At 44.5% G+C, this 20,465-nt stretch overlaps 37 non-coding genes across 37 annotated transcripts; all 37 read right to left on the bottom strand.

The window, feature by feature from the left end:
• Positions 1-42: 42 nt before the first annotated feature.
• Positions 43-128, bottom strand: TRNAY-GUA (transfer RNA tyrosine (anticodon GUA)). Its single transcript is given in 2 exon segments — positions 43-78; positions 92-128. It is a non-coding gene; the product is annotated as a tRNA-Tyr (tRNA).
• Positions 129-896: 768 nt separating this feature from the next.
• On the bottom strand, positions 897-968 carry TRNAA-UGC (transfer RNA alanine (anticodon UGC)). Its single transcript has one exon. It is a non-coding gene; the product is annotated as a tRNA-Ala (tRNA).
• Positions 969-1,397: 429 nt separating this feature from the next.
• On the bottom strand, positions 1,398-1,469 carry TRNAA-UGC (transfer RNA alanine (anticodon UGC)). The gene has a single exon. It is a non-coding gene; the product is annotated as a tRNA-Ala (tRNA).
• Positions 1,470-1,598: 129 nt separating this feature from the next.
• Positions 1,599-1,684, bottom strand: TRNAY-GUA (transfer RNA tyrosine (anticodon GUA)). The gene is given in 2 exon segments: positions 1,599-1,634; positions 1,648-1,684. It is a non-coding gene; the product is annotated as a tRNA-Tyr (tRNA).
• Positions 1,685-2,452: 768 nt separating this feature from the next.
• Positions 2,453-2,524, bottom strand: TRNAA-UGC (transfer RNA alanine (anticodon UGC)). Its single transcript has one exon. It is a non-coding gene; the product is annotated as a tRNA-Ala (tRNA).
• Positions 2,525-2,953: 429 nt separating this feature from the next.
• On the bottom strand, positions 2,954-3,025 carry TRNAA-CGC (transfer RNA alanine (anticodon CGC)). The gene has a single exon. It is a non-coding gene; the product is annotated as a tRNA-Ala (tRNA).
• A 983-nt stretch (positions 3,026-4,008) lies between these two features.
• Positions 4,009-4,080, bottom strand: TRNAA-UGC (transfer RNA alanine (anticodon UGC)). The gene has a single exon. It is a non-coding gene; the product is annotated as a tRNA-Ala (tRNA).
• A 429-nt stretch (positions 4,081-4,509) lies between these two features.
• Positions 4,510-4,581, bottom strand: TRNAA-UGC (transfer RNA alanine (anticodon UGC)). The gene has a single exon. It is a non-coding gene; the product is annotated as a tRNA-Ala (tRNA).
• A 129-nt stretch (positions 4,582-4,710) lies between these two features.
• Positions 4,711-4,796, bottom strand: TRNAY-GUA (transfer RNA tyrosine (anticodon GUA)). Its single transcript is given in 2 exon segments — positions 4,711-4,746; positions 4,760-4,796. It is a non-coding gene; the product is annotated as a tRNA-Tyr (tRNA).
• Positions 4,797-5,564: 768 nt separating this feature from the next.
• Positions 5,565-5,636, bottom strand: TRNAA-UGC (transfer RNA alanine (anticodon UGC)). The gene has a single exon. It is a non-coding gene; the product is annotated as a tRNA-Ala (tRNA).
• Positions 5,637-6,065: 429 nt separating this feature from the next.
• TRNAA-CGC (transfer RNA alanine (anticodon CGC)) lies at positions 6,066-6,137 on the bottom strand. Its single transcript has one exon. It is a non-coding gene; the product is annotated as a tRNA-Ala (tRNA).
• A 129-nt stretch (positions 6,138-6,266) lies between these two features.
• On the bottom strand, positions 6,267-6,352 carry TRNAY-GUA (transfer RNA tyrosine (anticodon GUA)). The gene is given in 2 exon segments: positions 6,267-6,302; positions 6,316-6,352. It is a non-coding gene; the product is annotated as a tRNA-Tyr (tRNA).
• Positions 6,353-7,120: 768 nt separating this feature from the next.
• Positions 7,121-7,192, bottom strand: TRNAA-UGC (transfer RNA alanine (anticodon UGC)). Its single transcript has one exon. It is a non-coding gene; the product is annotated as a tRNA-Ala (tRNA).
• Positions 7,193-7,621: 429 nt separating this feature from the next.
• On the bottom strand, positions 7,622-7,693 carry TRNAA-CGC (transfer RNA alanine (anticodon CGC)). The gene has a single exon. It is a non-coding gene; the product is annotated as a tRNA-Ala (tRNA).
• A 129-nt stretch (positions 7,694-7,822) lies between these two features.
• TRNAY-GUA (transfer RNA tyrosine (anticodon GUA)) lies at positions 7,823-7,908 on the bottom strand. The gene is given in 2 exon segments: positions 7,823-7,858; positions 7,872-7,908. It is a non-coding gene; the product is annotated as a tRNA-Tyr (tRNA).
• Positions 7,909-8,676: 768 nt separating this feature from the next.
• On the bottom strand, positions 8,677-8,748 carry TRNAA-UGC (transfer RNA alanine (anticodon UGC)). The gene has a single exon. It is a non-coding gene; the product is annotated as a tRNA-Ala (tRNA).
• Positions 8,749-9,177: 429 nt separating this feature from the next.
• TRNAA-CGC (transfer RNA alanine (anticodon CGC)) lies at positions 9,178-9,249 on the bottom strand. The gene has a single exon. It is a non-coding gene; the product is annotated as a tRNA-Ala (tRNA).
• Positions 9,250-9,378: 129 nt separating this feature from the next.
• On the bottom strand, positions 9,379-9,464 carry TRNAY-GUA (transfer RNA tyrosine (anticodon GUA)). Its single transcript is given in 2 exon segments — positions 9,379-9,414; positions 9,428-9,464. It is a non-coding gene; the product is annotated as a tRNA-Tyr (tRNA).
• Positions 9,465-10,232: 768 nt separating this feature from the next.
• On the bottom strand, positions 10,233-10,304 carry TRNAA-UGC (transfer RNA alanine (anticodon UGC)). The gene has a single exon. It is a non-coding gene; the product is annotated as a tRNA-Ala (tRNA).
• Positions 10,305-10,733: 429 nt separating this feature from the next.
• TRNAA-CGC (transfer RNA alanine (anticodon CGC)) lies at positions 10,734-10,805 on the bottom strand. The gene has a single exon. It is a non-coding gene; the product is annotated as a tRNA-Ala (tRNA).
• A 129-nt stretch (positions 10,806-10,934) lies between these two features.
• On the bottom strand, positions 10,935-11,020 carry TRNAY-GUA (transfer RNA tyrosine (anticodon GUA)). Its single transcript is given in 2 exon segments — positions 10,935-10,970; positions 10,984-11,020. It is a non-coding gene; the product is annotated as a tRNA-Tyr (tRNA).
• A 768-nt stretch (positions 11,021-11,788) lies between these two features.
• TRNAA-UGC (transfer RNA alanine (anticodon UGC)) lies at positions 11,789-11,860 on the bottom strand. The gene has a single exon. It is a non-coding gene; the product is annotated as a tRNA-Ala (tRNA).
• Positions 11,861-12,289: 429 nt separating this feature from the next.
• On the bottom strand, positions 12,290-12,361 carry TRNAA-UGC (transfer RNA alanine (anticodon UGC)). The gene has a single exon. It is a non-coding gene; the product is annotated as a tRNA-Ala (tRNA).
• Positions 12,362-12,490: 129 nt separating this feature from the next.
• TRNAY-GUA (transfer RNA tyrosine (anticodon GUA)) lies at positions 12,491-12,576 on the bottom strand. Its single transcript is given in 2 exon segments — positions 12,491-12,526; positions 12,540-12,576. It is a non-coding gene; the product is annotated as a tRNA-Tyr (tRNA).
• A 768-nt stretch (positions 12,577-13,344) lies between these two features.
• Positions 13,345-13,416, bottom strand: TRNAA-UGC (transfer RNA alanine (anticodon UGC)). The gene has a single exon. It is a non-coding gene; the product is annotated as a tRNA-Ala (tRNA).
• Positions 13,417-13,845: 429 nt separating this feature from the next.
• TRNAA-CGC (transfer RNA alanine (anticodon CGC)) lies at positions 13,846-13,917 on the bottom strand. The gene has a single exon. It is a non-coding gene; the product is annotated as a tRNA-Ala (tRNA).
• Positions 13,918-14,900: 983 nt separating this feature from the next.
• TRNAA-UGC (transfer RNA alanine (anticodon UGC)) lies at positions 14,901-14,972 on the bottom strand. Its single transcript has one exon. It is a non-coding gene; the product is annotated as a tRNA-Ala (tRNA).
• Positions 14,973-15,401: 429 nt separating this feature from the next.
• On the bottom strand, positions 15,402-15,473 carry TRNAA-CGC (transfer RNA alanine (anticodon CGC)). The gene has a single exon. It is a non-coding gene; the product is annotated as a tRNA-Ala (tRNA).
• A 129-nt stretch (positions 15,474-15,602) lies between these two features.
• TRNAY-GUA (transfer RNA tyrosine (anticodon GUA)) lies at positions 15,603-15,688 on the bottom strand. The gene is given in 2 exon segments: positions 15,603-15,638; positions 15,652-15,688. It is a non-coding gene; the product is annotated as a tRNA-Tyr (tRNA).
• Positions 15,689-16,456: 768 nt separating this feature from the next.
• Positions 16,457-16,528, bottom strand: TRNAA-UGC (transfer RNA alanine (anticodon UGC)). Its single transcript has one exon. It is a non-coding gene; the product is annotated as a tRNA-Ala (tRNA).
• Positions 16,529-16,957: 429 nt separating this feature from the next.
• Positions 16,958-17,029, bottom strand: TRNAA-CGC (transfer RNA alanine (anticodon CGC)). Its single transcript has one exon. It is a non-coding gene; the product is annotated as a tRNA-Ala (tRNA).
• A 129-nt stretch (positions 17,030-17,158) lies between these two features.
• Positions 17,159-17,244, bottom strand: TRNAY-GUA (transfer RNA tyrosine (anticodon GUA)). Its single transcript is given in 2 exon segments — positions 17,159-17,194; positions 17,208-17,244. It is a non-coding gene; the product is annotated as a tRNA-Tyr (tRNA).
• A 768-nt stretch (positions 17,245-18,012) lies between these two features.
• Positions 18,013-18,084, bottom strand: TRNAA-UGC (transfer RNA alanine (anticodon UGC)). The gene has a single exon. It is a non-coding gene; the product is annotated as a tRNA-Ala (tRNA).
• Positions 18,085-18,513: 429 nt separating this feature from the next.
• On the bottom strand, positions 18,514-18,585 carry TRNAA-CGC (transfer RNA alanine (anticodon CGC)). The gene has a single exon. It is a non-coding gene; the product is annotated as a tRNA-Ala (tRNA).
• A 129-nt stretch (positions 18,586-18,714) lies between these two features.
• On the bottom strand, positions 18,715-18,800 carry TRNAY-GUA (transfer RNA tyrosine (anticodon GUA)). Its single transcript is given in 2 exon segments — positions 18,715-18,750; positions 18,764-18,800. It is a non-coding gene; the product is annotated as a tRNA-Tyr (tRNA).
• Positions 18,801-19,568: 768 nt separating this feature from the next.
• TRNAA-UGC (transfer RNA alanine (anticodon UGC)) lies at positions 19,569-19,640 on the bottom strand. Its single transcript has one exon. It is a non-coding gene; the product is annotated as a tRNA-Ala (tRNA).
• A 429-nt stretch (positions 19,641-20,069) lies between these two features.
• Positions 20,070-20,141, bottom strand: TRNAA-CGC (transfer RNA alanine (anticodon CGC)). Its single transcript has one exon. It is a non-coding gene; the product is annotated as a tRNA-Ala (tRNA).
• Positions 20,142-20,465: the final 324 nt, after the last annotated feature.

Consider the following 20,465-nt stretch of genomic DNA (forward strand, 5'->3'; position numbering starts at 1 on the left):
TGTTTGAATAAAAGTGAAAGATATGGAAATCGAAGCAAAAAATCCTTCGAGCCGGATTTGAACCAGCGACCTAAGGATGTCTGACTTTATGCTACAGTCCTCCGCTCTACCAACTGAGCTATCGAAGGAGTGGCTGAAGTATCTTTCAGCGCTGTAATTATCTCTCGCTCAAGAAAGGTTGTGGGGGTGGGGATCAGGAGCAGATCGATGAAAATCATGAACATTACCTGCAGCTCCCTCTCAAAGTCACCAGTTCTTAGAGCACACTGTAAGGTACGTCTTATCACCCCAAAGGAGGATTTCAGACCAAAGTTCATGTTCTGTCTTGGCTTGGGGATAAGCAGGGGTGCTCCAAATTTCAATTTTACAGAAAGGAAAGGAACTTTGATACAAAGACCTTGGGCAGCATTGGTGGCAAATGGATGGCTGCGCGGAACCATGAAAGAAATGACAGAAAGTTATGGGAGTCATTACTACGCACCCAGCATCAAGAACGTGCATTTTGGATGCATTTTCAAAAGGAAAGAGAACGGAAAAATCTGTAGATTGAAGGTGATTGAGATAAACAAAATATTCCGTTTTTCTAAAAGCTACTGTAAAGAGTCTCTGGTTTAGAAGAAGAACCCTTACCAATGATCAAGAGAGATGCGACAGATTTCTATCATCAAAGCATTATGGTTGTCAAGATGAATCATCACTTTGATGTCTTCAACAAGTAGGATTCTTTTGATCTATAATCATCAAAAATGAGATAGCCCCACTTCATGGGATTTTTCAAGGCAAACGTCTGACAGATTAAGCGGGGTCCTCATCCCGGTTGGAGGACATATCTCTTCCTTCATCATGATGCCAGCCTAGCTTTCGGCCCAAAATCCAAGGTAAGCATGGCAAAAGTCTGGAGATGCCGGGGATTGAACCCGGGGCCTCATACATGCAAAGCATGCGCTCTACCACTGAGCTACATCCCCACTTCTGCAAGGTTTGACTGTATGATTGGAAACCCTGCATTGAACCGACGGCCACATCACCCCATTCGACTCTGCAGTATACAATGTCAGTCAGGAAAATCCTTCAGCCTTGTACCTGGATGATCTTCATGGTCTTATGTACAGATGCCTATATACAGCCTTCTTAGCGCAGTAGGCAGCGCGTCAGTCTCATAATCTGAAGGTCCTGAGTTCGATCCTCAGAGAGGGCATTTATTTCCTTCTTTTGGAATGCAAAATTCTCCGATTTTCTTGAAATGCGCAAACTATGCCTAGTTCAAAGATTTTTCCAAAGCAAATGTCTGACTATTTAAGTGGGGCTCTCACCCCAACTGCATGACAAACTTCTTCTTTCTGCATGATGGCAGGCTAGCCTTCTGGAAAAAAGCCAAGATAAGGAACAGAGGCTCCTGGAGATGCCGGGGATTGAACCCGGGACCTCATACATGCAAAGCATGCGCTCTACCACTGAGCTACATCCCCACTTTTGCACTCGAGCTGTTTGATGGATGCAAGGAATCCCTGAAACCCAGGGACTGCAAAGTCTCGATCATAATCAATGGAAGGTATTGTTTGAATAAAAGTGAAAGATATGGAAATCGAAGCAAAAAATCCTTCGAGCCGGATTTGAACCAGCGACCTAAGGATGTCTGACTTTATGCTACAGTCCTCCGCTCTACCAACTGAGCTATCGAAGGAGTGGCTGAAGTATCTTTCAGCGCTGTAATTATCTCTCGCTCAAGAAAGGTTGTGGGGGTGGGGATCAGGAGCAGATCGATGAAAATCATGAACATTACCTGCAGCTCCCTCTCAAAGTCACCAGTTCTTAGAGCACACTGTAAGGTACGTCTTATCACCCCAAAGGAGGATTTCAGACCAAAGTTCATGTTCTGTCTTGGCTTGGGGATAAGCAGGGGTGCTCCAAATTTCAATTTTACAGAAAGGAAAGGAACTTTGATACAAAGACCTTGGGCAGCATTGGTGGCAAATGGATGGCTGCGCGGAACCATGAAAGAAATGACAGAAAGTTATGGGAGTCATTACTACGCACCCAGCATCAAGAACGTGCATTTTGGATGCATTTTCAAAAGGAAAGAGAACGGAAAAATCTGTAGATTGAAGGTGATTGAGATAAACAAAATATTCCGTTTTTCTAAAAGCTACTGTAAAGAGTCTCTGGTTTAGAAGAAGAACCCTTACCAATGATCAAGAGAGATGCGACAGATTTCTATCATCAAAGCATTATGGTTGTCAAGATGAATCATCACTTTGATGTCTTCAACAAGTAGGATTCTTTTGATCTATAATCATCAAAAATGAGATAGCCCCACTTCATGGGATTTTTCAAGGCAAACGTCTGACAGATTAAGCGGGGTCCTCATCCCGGTTGGAGGACATATCTCTTCCTTCATCATGATGCCAGCCTAGCTTTCGGCCCAAAATCCAAGGTAAGCATGGCAAAAGTCTGGAGATGCCGGGGATTGAACCCGGGGCCTCATACATGCAAAGCATGCGCTCTACCACTGAGCTACATCCCCACTTCTGCAAGGTTTGACTGTATGATTGGAAACCCTGCATTGAACCGACGGCCACATCACCCCATTCGACTCTGCAGTATACAATGTCAGTCAGGAAAATCCTTCAGCCTTGTACCTGGATGATCTTCATGGTCTTATGTACAGATGCCTATATACAGCCTTCTTAGCGCAGTAGGCAGCGCGTCAGTCTCATAATCTGAAGGTCCTGAGTTCGATCCTCAGAGAGGGCATTTATTTCCTTCTTTTGGAATGCAAAATTCTCCGATTTTCTTGAAATGCGCAAACTATGCCTAGTTCAAAGATTTTTCCAAAGCAAATGTCTGACTATTTAAGTGGGGCTCTCACCCCAACTGCATGACAAACTTCTTCTTTCTGCATGATGGCAGGCTAGCCTTCTGGAAAAAAGCCAAGATAAGGAACAGAGGCTCCTGGAGATGCCGGGGATTGAACCCGGGACCTCATACATGCGAAGCATGCGCTCTACCACTGAGCTACATCCCCACTTTTGCACTCGAGCTGTTTGATGGATGCAAGGAATCCCTGAAACCCAGGGACTGCAAAGTCTCGATCATAATCAATGGAAGGTATTGTTTGAATAAAAGTGAAAGATATGGAAATCGAAGCAAAAAATCCTTCAAGCCGGATTTGAACCAGCGACCTAAGGATGTCTGACTTTATGCTACAGTCCTCCGCTCTACCAACTGAGCTATCGAAGGAGTGGCTGAAGTATCTTTCAGCGCTGTAATTATCTCTCGCTCAAGAAAGGTTGTGGGGGTGGGGATCAGGAGCAGATCGATGAAAATCATGAACATTACCTGCAGCTCCCTCTCAAAGTCACCAGTTCTTAGAGCACACTGTAAGGTACGTCTTATCACCCCAAAGGAGGATTTCAGACCAATGTTCATGTTCTGTCTTGGCTTGGGGATAAGCAGGGGTGCTCCAAATTTCAATTTTACAGAAAGGAAAGGAACTTTGATACAAAGACCTTGGGCAGCATTGGTGGCAAATGGATGGCTGCGCGGAACCATGAAAGAAATGACAGAAAGTTATGGGAGTCATTACTACGCACCCAGCATCAAGAACGTGCATTTTGGATGCATTTTCAAAAGGAAAGAGAACGGAAAAATCTGTAGATTGAAGGTGATTGAGATAAACAAAATATTCCGTTTTTCTAAAAGCTACTGTAAAGAGTCTCTGGTTTAGAAGAAGAACCCTTACCAATGATCAAGAGAGATGCGACAGATTTCTATCATCAAAGCATTATGGTTGTCAAGATGAATCATCACTTTGATGTCTTCAACAAGTAGGATTCTTTTGATCTATAATCATCAAAAATGAGATAGCCCCATTTCATGGGATTTTTCAAGGCAAACGTCTGACAGATTAAGCGGGGTCCTCATCCCGGTTGGAGGACATATCTCTTCCTTCATCATGATGCCAGCCTAGCTTTCGGCCCAAAATCCAAGGTAAGCATGGCAAAAGTCTGGAGATGCCGGGGATTGAACCCGGGGCCTCATACATGCAAAGCATGCGCTCTACCACTGAGCTACATCCCCACTTCTGCAAGGTTTGACTGTATGATTGGAAACCCTGCATTGAACCGACGGCCACATCACCCCATTCGACTCTGCAGTATACAATGTCAGTCAGGAAAATCCTTCAGCCTTGTACCTGGATGATCTTCATGGTCTTATGTACAGATGCCTATATACAGCCTTCTTAGCGCAGTAGGCAGCGCGTCAGTCTCATAATCTGAAGGTCCTGAGTTCGATCCTCAGAGAGGGCATTTATTTCCTTCTTTTGGAATGCAAAATTCTCCGATTTTCTTGAAATGCGCAAACTATGCCTAGTTCAAAGATTTTTCCAAAGCAAATGTCTGACTATTTAAGTGGGGCTCTCACCCCAACTGCATGACAAACTTCTTCTTTCTGCATGATGGCAGGCTAGCCTTCTGGAAAAAAGCCAAGATAAGGAACAGAGGCTCCTGGAGATGCCGGGGATTGAACCCGGGACCTCATACATGCAAAGCATGCGCTCTACCACTGAGCTACATCCCCACTTTTGCACTCGAGCTGTTTGATGGATGCAAGGAATCCCTGAAACCCAGGGACTGCAAAGTCTCGATCATAATCAATGGAAGGTATTGTTTGAATAAAAGTGAAAGATATGGAAATCGAAGCAAAAAATCCTTCGAGCCGGATTTGAACCAGCGACCTAAGGATGTCTGACTTTATGCTACAGTCCTCCGCTCTACCAACTGAGCTATCGAAGGAGTGGCTGAAGTATCTTTCAGCGCTGTAATTATCTCTCGCTCAAGAAAGGTTGTGGGGGTGGGGATCAGGAGCAGATCGATGAAAATCATGAACATTACCTGCAGCTCCCTCTCAAAGTCACCAGTTCTTAGAGCACACTGTAAGGTACGTCTTATCACCCCAAAGGAGGATTTCAGACCAAAGTTCATGTTCTGTCTTGGCTTGGGGATAAGCAGGGGTGCTCCAAATTTCAATTTTACAGAAAGGAAAGGAACTTTGATACAAAGACCTTGGGCAGCATTGGTGGCAAATGGATGGCTGCGCGGAACCATGAAAGAAATGACAGAAAGTTATGGGAGTCATTACTACGCACCCAGCATCAAGAACGTGCATTTTGGATGCATTTTCAAAAGGAAAGAGAACGGAAAAATCTGTAGATTGAAGGTGATTGAGATAAACAAAATATTCCGTTTTTCTAAAAGCTACTGTAAAGAGTCTCTGGTTTAGAAGAAGAACCCTTACCAATGATCAAGAGAGATGCGACAGATTTCTATCATCAAAGCATTATGGTTGTCAAGATGAATCATCACTTTGATGTCTTCAACAAGTAGGATTCTTTTGATCTATAATCATCAAAAATGAGATAGCCCCACTTCATGGGATTTTTCAAGGCAAACGTCTGACAGATTAAGCGGGGTCCTCATCCCGGTTGGAGGACATATCTCTTCCTTCATCATGATGCCAGCCTAGCTTTCGGCCCAAAATCCAAGGTAAGCATGGCAAAAGTCTGGAGATGCCGGGGATTGAACCCGGGGCCTCATACATGCAAAGCATGCGCTCTACCACTGAGCTACATCCCCACTTCTGCAAGGTTTGACTGTATGATTGGAAACCCTGCATTGAACCGACGGCCACATCACCCCATTCGACTCTGCAGTATACAATGTCAGTCAGGAAAATCCTTCAGCCTTGTACCTGGATGATCTTCATGGTCTTATGTACAGATGCCTATATACAGCCTTCTTAGCGCAGTAGGCAGCGCGTCAGTCTCATAATCTGAAGGTCCTGAGTTCGATCCTCAGAGAGGGCATTTATTTCCTTCTTTTGGAATGCAAAATTCTCCGATTTTCTTGAAATGCGCAAACTATGCCTAGTTCAAAGATTTTTCCAAAGCAAATGTCTGACTATTTAAGTGGGGCTCTCACCCCAACTGCATGACAAACTTCTTCTTTCTGCATGATGGCAGGCTAGCCTTCTGGAAAAAAGCCAAGATAAGGAACAGAGGCTCCTGGAGATGCCGGGGATTGAACCCGGGACCTCATACATGCGAAGCATGCGCTCTACCACTGAGCTACATCCCCACTTTTGCCCTCGAGCTGTTTGATGGATGCAAGGAATCCCTGAAACCCAGGGACTGCAAAGTCTCGATCATAATCAATGGAAGGTATTGTTTGAATAAAAGTGAAATATATGGAAATCGAAGCAAAAAATCCTTCGAGCCGGATTTGAACCAGCGACCTAAGGATGTCTGACTTTATGCTACAGTCCTCCGCTCTACCAACTGAGCTATCGAAGGAGTGGCTGAAGTATCTTTCAGCGCTGTAATTATCTCTCGCTCAAGAAAGGTTGTGGGGGTGGGGATCAGGAGCAGATCGATGAAAATCATGAACATTACCTGCAGCTCCCTCTCAAAGTCACCAGTTCTTAGAGCACACTGTAAGGTACGTCTTATCACCCCAAAGGAGGATTTCAGACCAATGTTCATGTTCTGTCTTGGCTTGGGGATAAGCAGGGGTGCTCCAAATTTCAATTTTACAGAAAGGAAAGGAACTTTGATACAAAGACCTTGGGCAGCATTGGTGGCAAATGGATGGCTGCGCGGAACCATGAAAGAAATGACAGAAAGTTATGGGAGTCATTACTACGCACCCAGCATCAAGAACGTGCATTTTGGATGCATTTTCAAAAGGAAAGAGAACGGAAAAATCTGTAGATTGAAGGTGATTGAGATAAACAAAATATTCCGTTTTTCTAAAAGCTACTGTAAAGAGTCTCTGGTTTAGAAGAAGAACCCTTACCAATGATCAAGAGAGATGCGACAGATTTCTATCATCAAAGCATTATGGTTGTCAAGATGAATCATCACTTTGATGTCTTCAACAAGTAGGATTCTTTTGATCTATAATCATCAAAAATGAGATAGCCCCATTTCATGGGATTTTTCAAGGCAAACGTCTGACAGATTAAGCGGGGTCCTCATCCCGGTTGGAGGACATATCTCTTCCTTCATCATGATGCCAGCCTAGCTTTCGGCCCAAAATCCAAGGTAAGCATGGCAAAAGTCTGGAGATGCCGGGGATTGAACCCGGGGCCTCATACATGCAAAGCATGCGCTCTACCACTGAGCTACATCCCCACTTCTGCAAGGTTTGACTGTATGATTGGAAACCCTGCATTGAACCGACGGCCACATCACCCCATTCGACTCTGCAGTATACAATGTCAGTCAGGAAAATCCTTCAGCCTTGTACCTGGATGATCTTCATGGTCTTATGTACAGATGCCTATATACAGCCTTCTTAGCGCAGTAGGCAGCGCGTCAGTCTCATAATCTGAAGGTCCTGAGTTCGATCCTCAGAGAGGGCATTTATTTCCTTCTTTTGGAATGCAAAATTCTCCGATTTTCTTGAAATGCGCAAACTATGCCTAGTTCAAAGATTTTTCCAAAGCAAATGTCTGACTATTTAAGTGGGGCTCTCACCCCAACTGCATGACAAACTTCTTCTTTCTGCATGATGGCAGGCTAGCCTTCTGGAAAAAAGCCAAGATAAGGAACAGAGGCTCCTGGAGATGCCGGGGATTGAACCCGGGACCTCATACATGCGAAGCATGCGCTCTACCACTGAGCTACATCCCCACTTTTGCCCTCGAGCTGTTTGATGGATGCAAGGAATCCCTGAAACCCAGGGACTGCAAAGTCTCGATCATAATCAATGGAAGGTATTGTTTGAATAAAAGTGAAATATATGGAAATCGAAGCAAAAAATCCTTCGAGCCGGATTTGAACCAGCGACCTAAGGATGTCTGACTTTATGCTACAGTCCTCCGCTCTACCAACTGAGCTATCGAAGGAGTGGCTGAAGTATCTTTCAGCGCTGTAATTATCTCTCGCTCAAGAAAGGTTGTGGGGGTGGGGATCAGGAGCAGATCGATGAAAATCATGAACATTACCTGCAGCTCCCTCTCAAAGTCACCAGTTCTTAGAGCACACTGTAAGGTACGTCTTATCACCCCAAAGGAGGATTTCAGACCAATGTTCATGTTCTGTCTTGGCTTGGGGATAAGCAGGGGTGCTCCAAATTTCAATTTTACAGAAAGGAAAGGAACTTTGATACAAAGACCTTGGGCAGCATTGGTGGCAAATGGATGGCTGCGCGGAACCATGAAAGAAATGACAGAAAGTTATGGGAGTCATTACTACGCACCCAGCATCAAGAACGTGCATTTTGGATGCATTTTCAAAAGGAAAGAGAACGGAAAAATCTGTAGATTGAAGGTGATTGAGATAAACAAAATATTCCGTTTTTCTAAAAGCTACTGTAAAGAGTCTCTGGTTTAGAAGAAGAACCCTTACCAATGATCAAGAGAGATGCGACAGATTTCTATCATCAAAGCATTATGGTTGTCAAGATGAATCATCACTTTGATGTCTTCAACAAGTAGGATTCTTTTGATCTATAATCATCAAAAATGAGATAGCCCCATTTCATGGGATTTTTCAAGGCAAACGTCTGACAGATTAAGCGGGGTCCTCATCCCGGTTGGAGGACATATCTCTTCCTTCATCATGATGCCAGCCTAGCTTTCGGCCCAAAATCCAAGGTAAGCATGGCAAAAGTCTGGAGATGCCGGGGATTGAACCCGGGGCCTCATACATGCAAAGCATGCGCTCTACCACTGAGCTACATCCCCACTTCTGCAAGGTTTGACTGTATGATTGGAAACCCTGCATTGAACCGACGGCCACATCACCCCATTCGACTCTGCAGTATACAATGTCAGTCAGGAAAATCCTTCAGCCTTGTACCTGGATGATCTTCATGGTCTTATGTACAGATGCCTATATACAGCCTTCTTAGCGCAGTAGGCAGCGCGTCAGTCTCATAATCTGAAGGTCCTGAGTTCGATCCTCAGAGAGGGCATTTATTTCCTTCTTTTGGAATGCAAAATTCTCCGATTTTCTTGAAATGCGCAAACTATGCCTAGTTCAAAGATTTTTCCAAAGCAAATGTCTGACTATTTAAGTGGGGCTCTCACCCCAACTGCATGACAAACTTCTTCTTTCTGCATGATGGCAGGCTAGCCTTCTGGAAAAAAGCCAAGATAAGGAACAGAGGCTCCTGGAGATGCCGGGGATTGAACCCGGGACCTCATACATGCGAAGCATGCGCTCTACCACTGAGCTACATCCCCACTTTTGCACTCGAGCTGTTTGATGGATGCAAGGAATCCCTGAAACCCAGGGACTGCAAAGTCTCGATCATAATCAATGGAAGGTATTGTTTGAATAAAAGTGAAATATATGGAAATCGAAGCAAAAAATCCTTCGAGCCGGATTTGAACCAGCGACCTAAGGATGTCTGACTTTATGCTACAGTCCTCCGCTCTACCAACTGAGCTATCGAAGGAGTGGCTGAAGTATCTTTCAGCGCTGTAATTATCTCTCGCTCAAGAAAGGTTGTGGGGGTGGGGATCAGGAGCAGATCGATGAAAATCATGAACATTACCTGCAGCTCCCTCTCAAAGTCACCAGTTCTTAGAGCACACTGTAAGGTACGTCTTATCACCCCAAAGGAGGATTTCAGACCAAAGTTCATGTTCTGTCTTGGCTTGGGGATAAGCAGGGGTGCTCCAAATTTCAATTTTACAGAAAGGAAAGGAACTTTGATACAAAGACCTTGGGCAGCATTGGTGGCAAATGGATGGCTGCGCGGAACCATGAAAGAAATGACAGAAAGTTATGGGAGTCATTACTACGCACCCAGCATCAAGAACGTGCATTTTGGATGCATTTTCAAAAGGAAAGAGAACGGAAAAATCTGTAGATTGAAGGTGATTGAGATAAACAAAATATTCCGTTTTTCTAAAAGCTACTGTAAAGAGTCTCTGGTTTAGAAGAAGAACCCTTACCAATGATCAAGAGAGATGCGACAGATTTCTATCATCAAAGCATTATGGTTGTCAAGATGAATCATCACTTTGATGTCTTCAACAAGTAGGATTCTTTTGATCTATAATCATCAAAAATGAGATAGCCCCATTTCATGGGATTTTTCAAGGCAAACGTCTGACAGATTAAGCGGGGTCCTCATCCCGGTTGGAGGACATATCTCTTCCTTCATCATGATGCCAGCCTAGCTTTCGGCCCAAAATCCAAGGTAAGCATGGCAAAAGTCTGGAGATGCCGGGGATTGAACCCGGGGCCTCATACATGCAAAGCATGCGCTCTACCACTGAGCTACATCCCCACTTCTGCAAGGTTTGACTGTATGATTGGAAACCCTGCATTGAACCGACGGCCACATCACCCCATTCGACTCTGCAGTATACAATGTCAGTCAGGAAAATCCTTCAGCCTTGTACCTGGATGATCTTCATGGTCTTATGTACAGATGCCTATATACAGCCTTCTTAGCACAGTAGGCAGCGCGTCAGTCTCATAATCTGAAGGTCCTGAGTTCGATCCTCAGAGAGGGCATTTATTTCCTTCTTTTGGAATGCAAAATTCTCCGATTTTCTTGAAATGCGCAAACTATGCCTAGTTCAAAGATTTTTCCAAAGCAAATGTCTGACTATTTAAGTGGGGCTCTCACCCCAACTGCATGACAAACTTCTTCTTTCTGCATGATGGCAGGCTAGCCTTCTGGAAAAAAGCCAAGATAAGGAACAGAGGCTCCTGGAGATGCCGGGGATTGAACCCGGGACCTCATACATGCGAAGCATGCGCTCTACCACTGAGCTACATCCCCACTTTTGCACTCGAGCTGTTTGATGGATGCAAGGAATCCCTGAAACCCAGGGACTGCAAAGTCTCGATCATAATCAATGGAAGGTATTGTTTGAATAAAAGTGAAAGATATGGAAATCGAAGCAAAAAATCCTTCGAGCCGGATTTGAACCAGCGACCTAAGGATGTCTGACTTTATGCTACAGTCCTCCGCTCTACCAACTGAGCTATCGAAGGAGTGGCTGAAGTATCTTTCAGCGCTGTAATTATCTCTCGCTCAAGAAAGGTTGTGGGGGTGGGGATCAGGAGCAGATCGATGAAAATCATGAACATTACCTGCAGCTCCCTCTCAAAGTCACCAGTTCTTAGAGCACACTGTAAGGTACGTCTTATCACCCCAAAGGAGGATTTCAGACCAATGTTCATGTTCTGTCTTGGCTTGGGGATAAGCAGGGGTGCTCCAAATTTCAATTTTACAGAAAGGAAAGGAACTTTGATACAAAGACCTTGGGCAGCATTGGTGGCAAATGGATGGCTGCGCGGAACCATGAAAGAAATGACAGAAAGTTATGGGAGTCATTACTACGCACCCAGCATCAAGAACGTGCATTTTGGATGCATTTTCAAAAGGAAAGAGAACGGAAAAATCTGTAGATTGAAGGTGATTGAGATAAACAAAATATTCCGTTTTTCTAAAAGCTACTGTAAAGAGTCTCTGGTTTAGAAGAAGAACCCTTACCAATGATCAAGAGAGATGCGACAGATTTCTATCATCAAAGCATTATGGTTGTCAAGATGAATCATCACTTTGATGTCTTCAACAAGTAGGATTCTTTTGATCTATAATCATCAAAAATGAGATAGCCCCATTTCATGGGATTTTTCAAGGCAAACGTCTGACAGATTAAGCGGGGTCCTCATCCCGGTTGGAGGACATATCTCTTCCTTCATCATGATGCCAGCCTAGCTTTCGGCCCAAAATCCAAGGTAAGCATGGCAAAAGTCTGGAGATGCCGGGGATTGAACCCGGGGCCTCATACATGCAAAGCATGCGCTCTACCACTGAGCTACATCCCCACTTCTGCAAGGTTTGACTGTATGATTGGAAACCCTGCATTGAACCGACGGCCACATCACCCCATTCGACTCTGCAGTATACAATGTCAGTCAGGAAAATCCTTCAGCCTTGTACCTGGATGATCTTCATGGTCTTATGTACAGATGCCTATATACAGCCTTCTTAGCGCAGTAGGCAGCGCGTCAGTCTCATAATCTGAAGGTCCTGAGTTCGATCCTCAGAGAGGGCATTTATTTCCTTCTTTTGGAATGCAAAATTCTCCGATTTTCTTGAAATGCGCAAACTATGCCTAGTTCAAAGATTTTTCCAAAGCAAATGTCTGACTATTTAAGTGGGGCTCTCACCCCAACTGCATGACAAACTTCTTCTTTCTGCATGATGGCAGGCTAGCCTTCTGGAAAAAAGCCAAGATAAGGAACAGAGGCTCCTGGAGATGCCGGGGATTGAACCCGGGACCTCATACATGCAAAGCATGCGCTCTACCACTGAGCTACATCCCCACTTTTGCACTCGAGCTGTTTGATGGATGCAAGGAATCCCTGAAACCCAGGGACTGCAAAGTCTCGATCATAATCAATGGAAGGTATTGTTTGAATAAAAGTGAAAGATATGGAAATCGAAGCAAAAAATCCTTCGAGCCGGATTTGAACCAGCGACCTAAGGATGTCTGACTTTATGCTACAGTCCTCCGCTCTACCAACTGAGCTATCGAAGGAGTGGCTGAAGTATCTTTCAGCGCTGTAATTATCTCTCGCTCAAGAAAGGTTGTGGGGGTGGGGATCAGGAGCAGATCGATGAAAATCATGAACATTACCTGCAGCTCCCTCTCAAAGTCACCAGTTCTTAGAGCACACTGTAAGGTACGTCTTATCACCCCAAAGGAGGATTTCAGACCAAAGTTCATGTTCTGTCTTGGCTTGGGGATAAGCAGGGGTGCTCCAAATTTCAATTTTACAGAAAGGAAAGGAACTTTGATACAAAGACCTTGGGCAGCATTGGTGGCAAATGGATGGCTGCGCGGAACCATGAAAGAAATGACAGAAAGTTATGGGAGTCATTACTACGCACCCAGCATCAAGAACGTGCATTTTGGATGCATTTTCAAAAGGAAAGAGAACGGAAAAATCTGTAGATTGAAGGTGATTGAGATAAACAAAATATTCCGTTTTTCTAAAAGCTACTGTAAAGAGTCTCTGGTTTAGAAGAAGAACCCTTACCAATGATCAAGAGAGATGCGACAGATTTCTATCATCAAAGCATTATGGTTGTCAAGATGAATCATCACTTTGATGTCTTCAACAAGTAGGATTCTTTTGATCTATAATCATCAAAAATGAGATAGCCCCACTTCATGGGATTTTTCAAGGCAAACGTCTGACAGATTAAGCGGGGTCCTCATCCCGGTTGGAGGACATATCTCTTCCTTCATCATGATGCCAGCCTAGCTTTCGGCCCAAAATCCAAGGTAAGCATGGCAAAAGTCTGGAGATGCCGGGGATTGAACCCGGGGCCTCATACATGCAAAGCATGCGCTCTACCACTGAGCTACATCCCCACTTCTGCAGGGTTTGACTGTATGATTGGAAACCCTGCATTGAACCGACGGCCACATCACCCCATTCGACTCTGCAGTATACAATGTCAGTCAGGAAAATCCTTCAGCCTTGTACCTGGATGATCTTCATGGTCTTATGTACAGATGCCTATATACAGCCTTCTTAGCGCAGTAGGCAGCGCGTCAGTCTCATAATCTGAAGGTCCTGAGTTCGATCCTCAGAGAGGGCATTTATTTCCTTCTTTTGGAATGCAAAATTCTCCGATTTTCTTGAAATGCGCCAACTATGCCTAGTTCAAAGATTTTTCCAAAGCAAATGTCTGACTATTTAAGTGGGGCTCTCACCCCAACTGCATGACAAACTTCTTCTTTCTGCATGATGGCAGGCTAGCCTTCTGGAAAAAAGCCAAGATAAGGAACAGAGGCTCCTGGAGATGCCGGGGATTGAACCCGGGACCTCATACATGCGAAGCATGCGCTCTACCACTGAGCTACATCCCCACTTTTGCACTCGAGCTGTTTGATGGATGCAAGGAATCCCTGAAACCCAGGGACTGCAAAGTCTCGATCATAATCAATGGAAGGTATTGTTTGAATAAAAGTGAAAGATATGGAAATCGAAGCAAAAAATCCTTCGAGCCGGATTTGAACCAGCGACCTAAGGATGTCTGACTTTATGCTACAGTCCTCCACTCTACCAACTGAGCTATCGAAGGAGTGGCTGAAGTATCTTTCAGCGCTGTAATTATCTCTCGCTCAAGAAAGGTTGTGGGGGTGGGGATCAGGAGCAGATCGATGAAAATCATGAACATTACCTGCAGCTCCCTCTCAAAGTCACCAGTTCTTAGAGCACACTGTAAGGTACGTCTTATCACCCCAAAGGAGGATTTCAGACCAAAGTTCATGTTCTGTCTTGGCTTGGGGATAAGCAGGGGTGCTCCAAATTTCAATTTTACAGAAAGGAAAGGAACTTTGATACAAAGACCTTGGGCAGCATTGGTGGCAAATGGATGGCTGCGCGGAACCATGAAAGAAATGACAGAAAGTTATGGGAGTCATTACTACGCACCCAGCATCAAGAACGTGCATTTTGGATGCATTTTCAAAAGGAAAGAGAACGGAAAAATCTGTAGATTGAAGGTGATTGAGATAAACAAAATATTCCGTTTTTCTAAAAGCTACTGTAAAGAGTCTCTGGTTTAGAAGAAGAACCCTTACCAATGATCAAGAGAGATGCGACAGATTTCTATCATCAAAGCATTATGGTTGTCAAGATGAATCATCACTTTGATGTCTTCAACAAGTAGGATTCTTTTGATCTATAATCATCAAAAATGAGATAGCCCCATTTCAAGGGATTTTTCAAGGCAAACGTCTGACAGATTAAGCGGGGTCCTCATCCCGGTTGGAGGACATATCTCTTCCTTCATCATGATGCCAGCCTAGCTTTCGGCCCAAAATCCAAGGTAAGCATGGCAAAAGTCTGGAGATGCCGGGGATTGAACCCGGGGCCTCATACATGCAAAGCATGCGCTCTACCACTGAGCTACATCCCCACTTCTGCAAGGTTTGACTGTATGATTGGAAACCCTGCATTGAACCGACGGCCACATCACCCCATTCGACTCTGCAGTATACAATGTCAGTCAGGAAAATCCTTCAGCCTTGTACCTGGATGATCTTCATGGTCTTATGTACAGATGCCTATATACAGCCTTCTTAGCGCAGTAGGCAGCGCGTCAGTCTCATAATCTGAAGGTCCTGAGTTCGATCCTCAGAGAGGGCATTTATTTCCTTCTTTTGGAATGCAAAATTCTCCGATTTTCTTGAAATGCGCAAACTATGCCTAGTTCAAAGATTTTTCCAAAGCAAATGTCTGACTATTTAAGTGGGGCTCTCACCCCAACTGCATGACAAACTTCTTCTTTCTGCATGATGGCAGGCTAGCCTTCTGGAAAAAAGCCAAGATAAGGAACAGAGGCTCCTGGAGATGCCGGGGATTGAACCCGGGACCTCATACATGCGAAGCATGCGCTCTACCACTGAGCTACATCCCCACTTTTGCCCTCGAGCTGTTTGATGGATGCAAGGAATCCCTGAAACCCAGGGACTGCAAAGTCTCGATCATAATCAATGGAAGGTATTGTTTGAATAAAAGTGAAATATATGGAAATCGAAGCAAAAAATCCTTCGAGCCGGATTTGAACCAGCGACCTAAGGATGTCTGACTTTATGCTACAGTCCTCCGCTCTACCAACTGAGCTATCGAAGGAGTGGCTGAAGTATCTTTCAGCGCTGTAATTATCTCTCGCTCAAGAAAGGTTGTGGGGGTGGGGATCAGGAGCAGATCGATGAAAATCATGAACATTACCTGCAGCTCCCTCTCAAAGTCACCAGTTCTTAGAGCACACTGTAAGGTACATCTTATCACCCCAAAGGAGGATTTCAGACCAAAGTTCATGTTCTGTCTTGGCTTGGGGATAAGCAGGGGTGCTCCAAATTTCAATTTTACAGAAAGGAAAGGAACTTTGATACAAAGACCTTGGGCAGCATTGGTGGCAAATGGATGGCTGCGCGGAACCATGAAAGAAATGACAGAAAGTTATGGGAGTCATTACTACGCACCCAGCATCAAGAACGTGCATTTTGGATGCATTTTCAAAAGGAAAGAGAACGGAAAAATCTGTAGATTGAAGGTGATTGAGATAAACAAAATATTCCGTTTTTCTAAAAGCTACTGTAAAGAGTCTCTGGTTTAGAAGAAGAACCCTTACCAATGATCAAGAGAGATGCAACAGATTTCTATCATCAAAGCATTATGGTTGTCAAGATGAATCATCACTTTGATGTCTTCAACAAGTAGGATTCTTTTGATCTATAATCATCAAAAATGAGATAGCCCCATTTCAAGGGATTTTTCAAGGCAAACGTCTGACAGATTAAGCGGGGTCCTCATCCCGGTTGGAGGACATATCTCTTCCTTCATCATGATGCCAGCCTAGCTTTCGGCCCAAAATCCAAGGTAAGCATGGCAAAAGTCTGGAGATGCCGGGGATTGAACCCGGGGCCTCATACATGCAAAGCATGCGCTCTACCACTGAGCTACATCCCCACTTCTGCAAGGTTTGACTGTATGATTGGAAACCCTGCATTGAACCGACGGCCACATCACCCCATTCGACTCTGCAGTATACAATGTCAGTCAGGAAAATCCTTCAGCCTTGTACCTGGATGATCTTCATGGTCTTATGTACAGATGCCTATATACAGCCTTCTTAGCGCAGTAGGCAGCGCGTCAGTCTCATAATCTGAAGGTCCTGAGTTCGATCCTCAGAGAGGGCATTTATTTCCTTCTTTTGGAATGCAAAATTCTCCGATTTTCTTGAAATGCGCAAACTATGCCTAGTTCAAAGATTTTTCCAAAGCAAATGTCTGACTATTTAAGTGGGGCTCTCACCCCAACTGCATGACAAACTTCTTCTTTCTGCATGATGGCAGGCTAGCCTTCTGGAAAAAAGCCAAGATAAGGAACAGAGGCTCCTGGAGATGCCGGGGATTGAACCCGGGACCTCATACATGCGAAGCATGCGCTCTACCACTGAGCTACATCCCCACTTTTGCCCTCGAGCTGTTTGATGGATGCAAGGAATCCCTGAAACCCAGGGACTGCAAAGTCTCGATCATAATCAATGGAAGGTATTGTTTGAATAAAAGTGAAATATATGGAAATCGAAGCAAAAAATCCTTCGAGCCGGATTTGAACCAGCGACCTAAGGATGTCTGACTTTATGCTACAGTCCTCCGCTCTACCAACTGAGCTATCGAAGGAGTGGCTGAAGTATCTTTCAGCGCTGTAATTATCTCTCGCTCAAGAAAGGTTGTGGGGGTGGGGATCAGGAGCAGATCGATGAAAATCATGAACATTACCTGCAGCTCCCTCTCAAAGTCACCAGTTCTTAGAGCACACTGTAAGGTACATCTTATCACCCCAAAGGAGGATTTCAGACCAAAGTTCATGTTCTGTCTTGGCTTGGGGATAAGCAGGGGTGCTCCAAATTTCAATTTTACAGAAAGGAAAGGAACTTTGATACAAAGACCTTGGGCAGCATTGGTGGCAAATGGATGGCTGCGCGGAACCATGAAAGAAATGACAGAAAGTTATGGGAGTCATTACTACGCACCCAGCATCAAGAACGTGCATTTTGGATGCATTTTCAAAAGGAAAGAGAACGGAAAAATCTGTAGATTGAAGGTGATTGAGATAAACAAAATATTCCGTTTTTCTAAAAGCTACTGTAAAGAGTCTCTGGTTTAGAAGAAGAACCCTTACCAATGATCAAGAGAGATGCAACAGATTTCTATCATCAAAGCATTATGGTTGTCAAGATGAATCATCACTTTGATGTCTTCAACAAGTAGGATTCTTTTGATCTATAATCATCAAAAATGAGATAGCCCCATTTCAAGGGATTTTTCAAGGCAAACGTCTGACAGATTAAGCGGGGTCCTCATCCCGGTTGGAGGACATATCTCTTCCTTCATCATGATGCCAGCCTAGCTTTCGGCCCAAAATCCAAGGTAAGCATGGCAAAAGTCTGGAGATGCCGGGGATTGAACCCGGGGCCTCATACATGCAAAGCATGCGCTCTACCACTGAGCTACATCCCCACTTCTGCAAGGTTTGACTGTATGATTGGAAACCCTGCATTGAACCGACGGCCACATCACCCCATTCGACTCTGCAGTATACAATGTCAGTCAGGAAAATCCTTCAGCCTTGTACCTGGATGATCTTCATGGTCTTATGTACAGATGCCTATATACAGCCTTCTTAGCGCAGTAGGCAGCGCGTCAGTCTCATAATCTGAAGGTCCTGAGTTCGATCCTCAGAGAGGGCATTTATTTCCTTCTTTTGGAATGCAAAATTCTCCGATTTTCTTGAAATGCGCAAACTATGCCTAGTTCAAAGATTTTTCCAAAGCAAATGTCTGACTATTTAAGTGGGGCTCTCACCCCAACTGCATGACAAACTTCTTCTTTCTGCATGATGGCAGGCTAGCCTTCTGGAAAAAAGCCAAGATAAGGAACAGAGGCTCCTGGAGATGCCGGGGATTGAACCCGGGACCTCATACATGCGAAGCATGCGCTCTACCACTGAGCTACATCCCCACTTTTGCCCTCGAGCTGTTTGATGGATGCAAGGAATCCCTGAAACCCAGGGACTGCAAAGTCTCGATCATAATCAATGGAAGGTATTGTTTGAATAAAAGTGAAATATATGGAAATCGAAGCAAAAAATCCTTCGAGCCGGATTTGAACCAGCGACCTAAGGATGTCTGACTTTATGCTACAGTCCTCCGCTCTACCAACTGAGCTATCGAAGGAGTGGCTGAAGTATCTTTCAGCGCTGTAATTATCTCTCGCTCAAGAAAGGTTGTGGGGGTGGGGATCAGGAGCAGATCGATGAAAATCATGAACATTACCTGCAGCTCCCTCTCAAAGTCACCAGTTCTTAGAGCACACTGTAAGGTACGTCTTATCACCCCAAAGGAGGATTTCAGACCAAAGTTCATGTTCTGTCTTGGCTTGGGGATAAGCAGGGGTGCTCCAAATTTCAATTTTACAGAAAGGAAAGGAACTTTGATACAAAGACCTTGGGCAGCATTGGTGGCAAATGGATGGCTGCGCGGAACCATGAAAGAAATGACAGAAAGTTATGGGAGTCATTACTACGCACCCAGCATCAAGAACGTGCATTTTGGATGCATTTTCAAAAGGAAAGAGAACGGAAAAATCTGTAGATTGAAGGTGATTGAGATAAACAAAATATTCCGTTTTTCTAAAAGCTACTGTAAAGAGTCTCTGGTTTAGAAGAAGAACCCTTACCAATGATCAAGAGAGATGCGACAGATTTCTATCATCAAAGCATTATGGTTGTCAAGATGAATCATCACTTTGATGTCTTCAACAAGTAGGATTCTTTTGATCTATAATCATCAAAAATGAGATAGCCCCATTTCATGGGATTTTTCAAGGCAAACGTCTGACAGATTAAGCGGGGTCCTCATCCCGGTTGGAGGACATATCTCTTCCTTCATCATGATGCCAGCCTAGCTTTCGGCCCAAAATCCAAGGTAAGCATGGCAAAAGTCTGGAGATGCCGGGGATTGAACCCGGGGCCTCATACATGCAAAGCATGCGCTCTACCACTGAGCTACATCCCCACTTCTGCAAGGTTTGACTGTATGATTGGAAACCCTGCATTGAACCGACGGCCACATCACCCCATTCGACTCTGCAGTATACAATGTCAGTCAGGAAAATCCTTCAGCCTTGTACCTGGATGATCTTCATGGTCTTATGTACAGATGCCTATATACAGCCTTCTTAGCACAGTAGGCAGCGCGTCAGTCTCATAATCTGAAGGTCCTGAGTTCGATCCTCAGAGAGGGCATTTATTTCCTTCTTTTGGAATGCAAAATTCTCCGATTTTCTTGAAATGCGCAAACTATGCCTAGTTCAAAGATTTTTCCAAAGCAAATGTCTGACTATTTAAGTGGGGCTCTCACCCCAACTGCATGACAAACTTCTTCTTTCTGCATGATGGCAGGCTAGCCTTCTGGAAAAAAGCCAAGATAAGGAACAGAGGCTCCTGGAGATGCCGGGGATTGAACCCGGGACCTCATACATGCGAAGCATGCGCTCTACCACTGAGCTACATCCCCACTTTTGCACTCGAGCTGTTTGATGGATGCAAGGAATCCCTGAAACCCAGGGACTGCAAAGTCTCGATCATAATCAATGGAAGGTATTGTTTGAATAAAAGTGAAAGATATGGAAATCGAAGCAAAAAATCCTTCAAGCCGGATTTGAACCAGCGACCTAAGGATGTCTGACTTTATGCTACAGTCCTCCGCTCTACCAACTGAGCTATCGAAGGAGTGGCTGAAGTATCTTTCAGCGCTGTAATTATCTCTCGCTCAAGAAAGGTTGTGGGGGTGGGGATCAGGAGCAGATCGATGAAAATCATGAACATTACCTGCAGCTCC

This window comes from Triturus cristatus, chromosome 4_1 (genome assembly GCF_964204655.1).
Source record: "Triturus cristatus chromosome 4_1, aTriCri1.1, whole genome shotgun sequence".
Taxonomy (NCBI): Eukaryota; Metazoa; Chordata; class Amphibia; order Caudata; family Salamandridae; genus Triturus; species Triturus cristatus.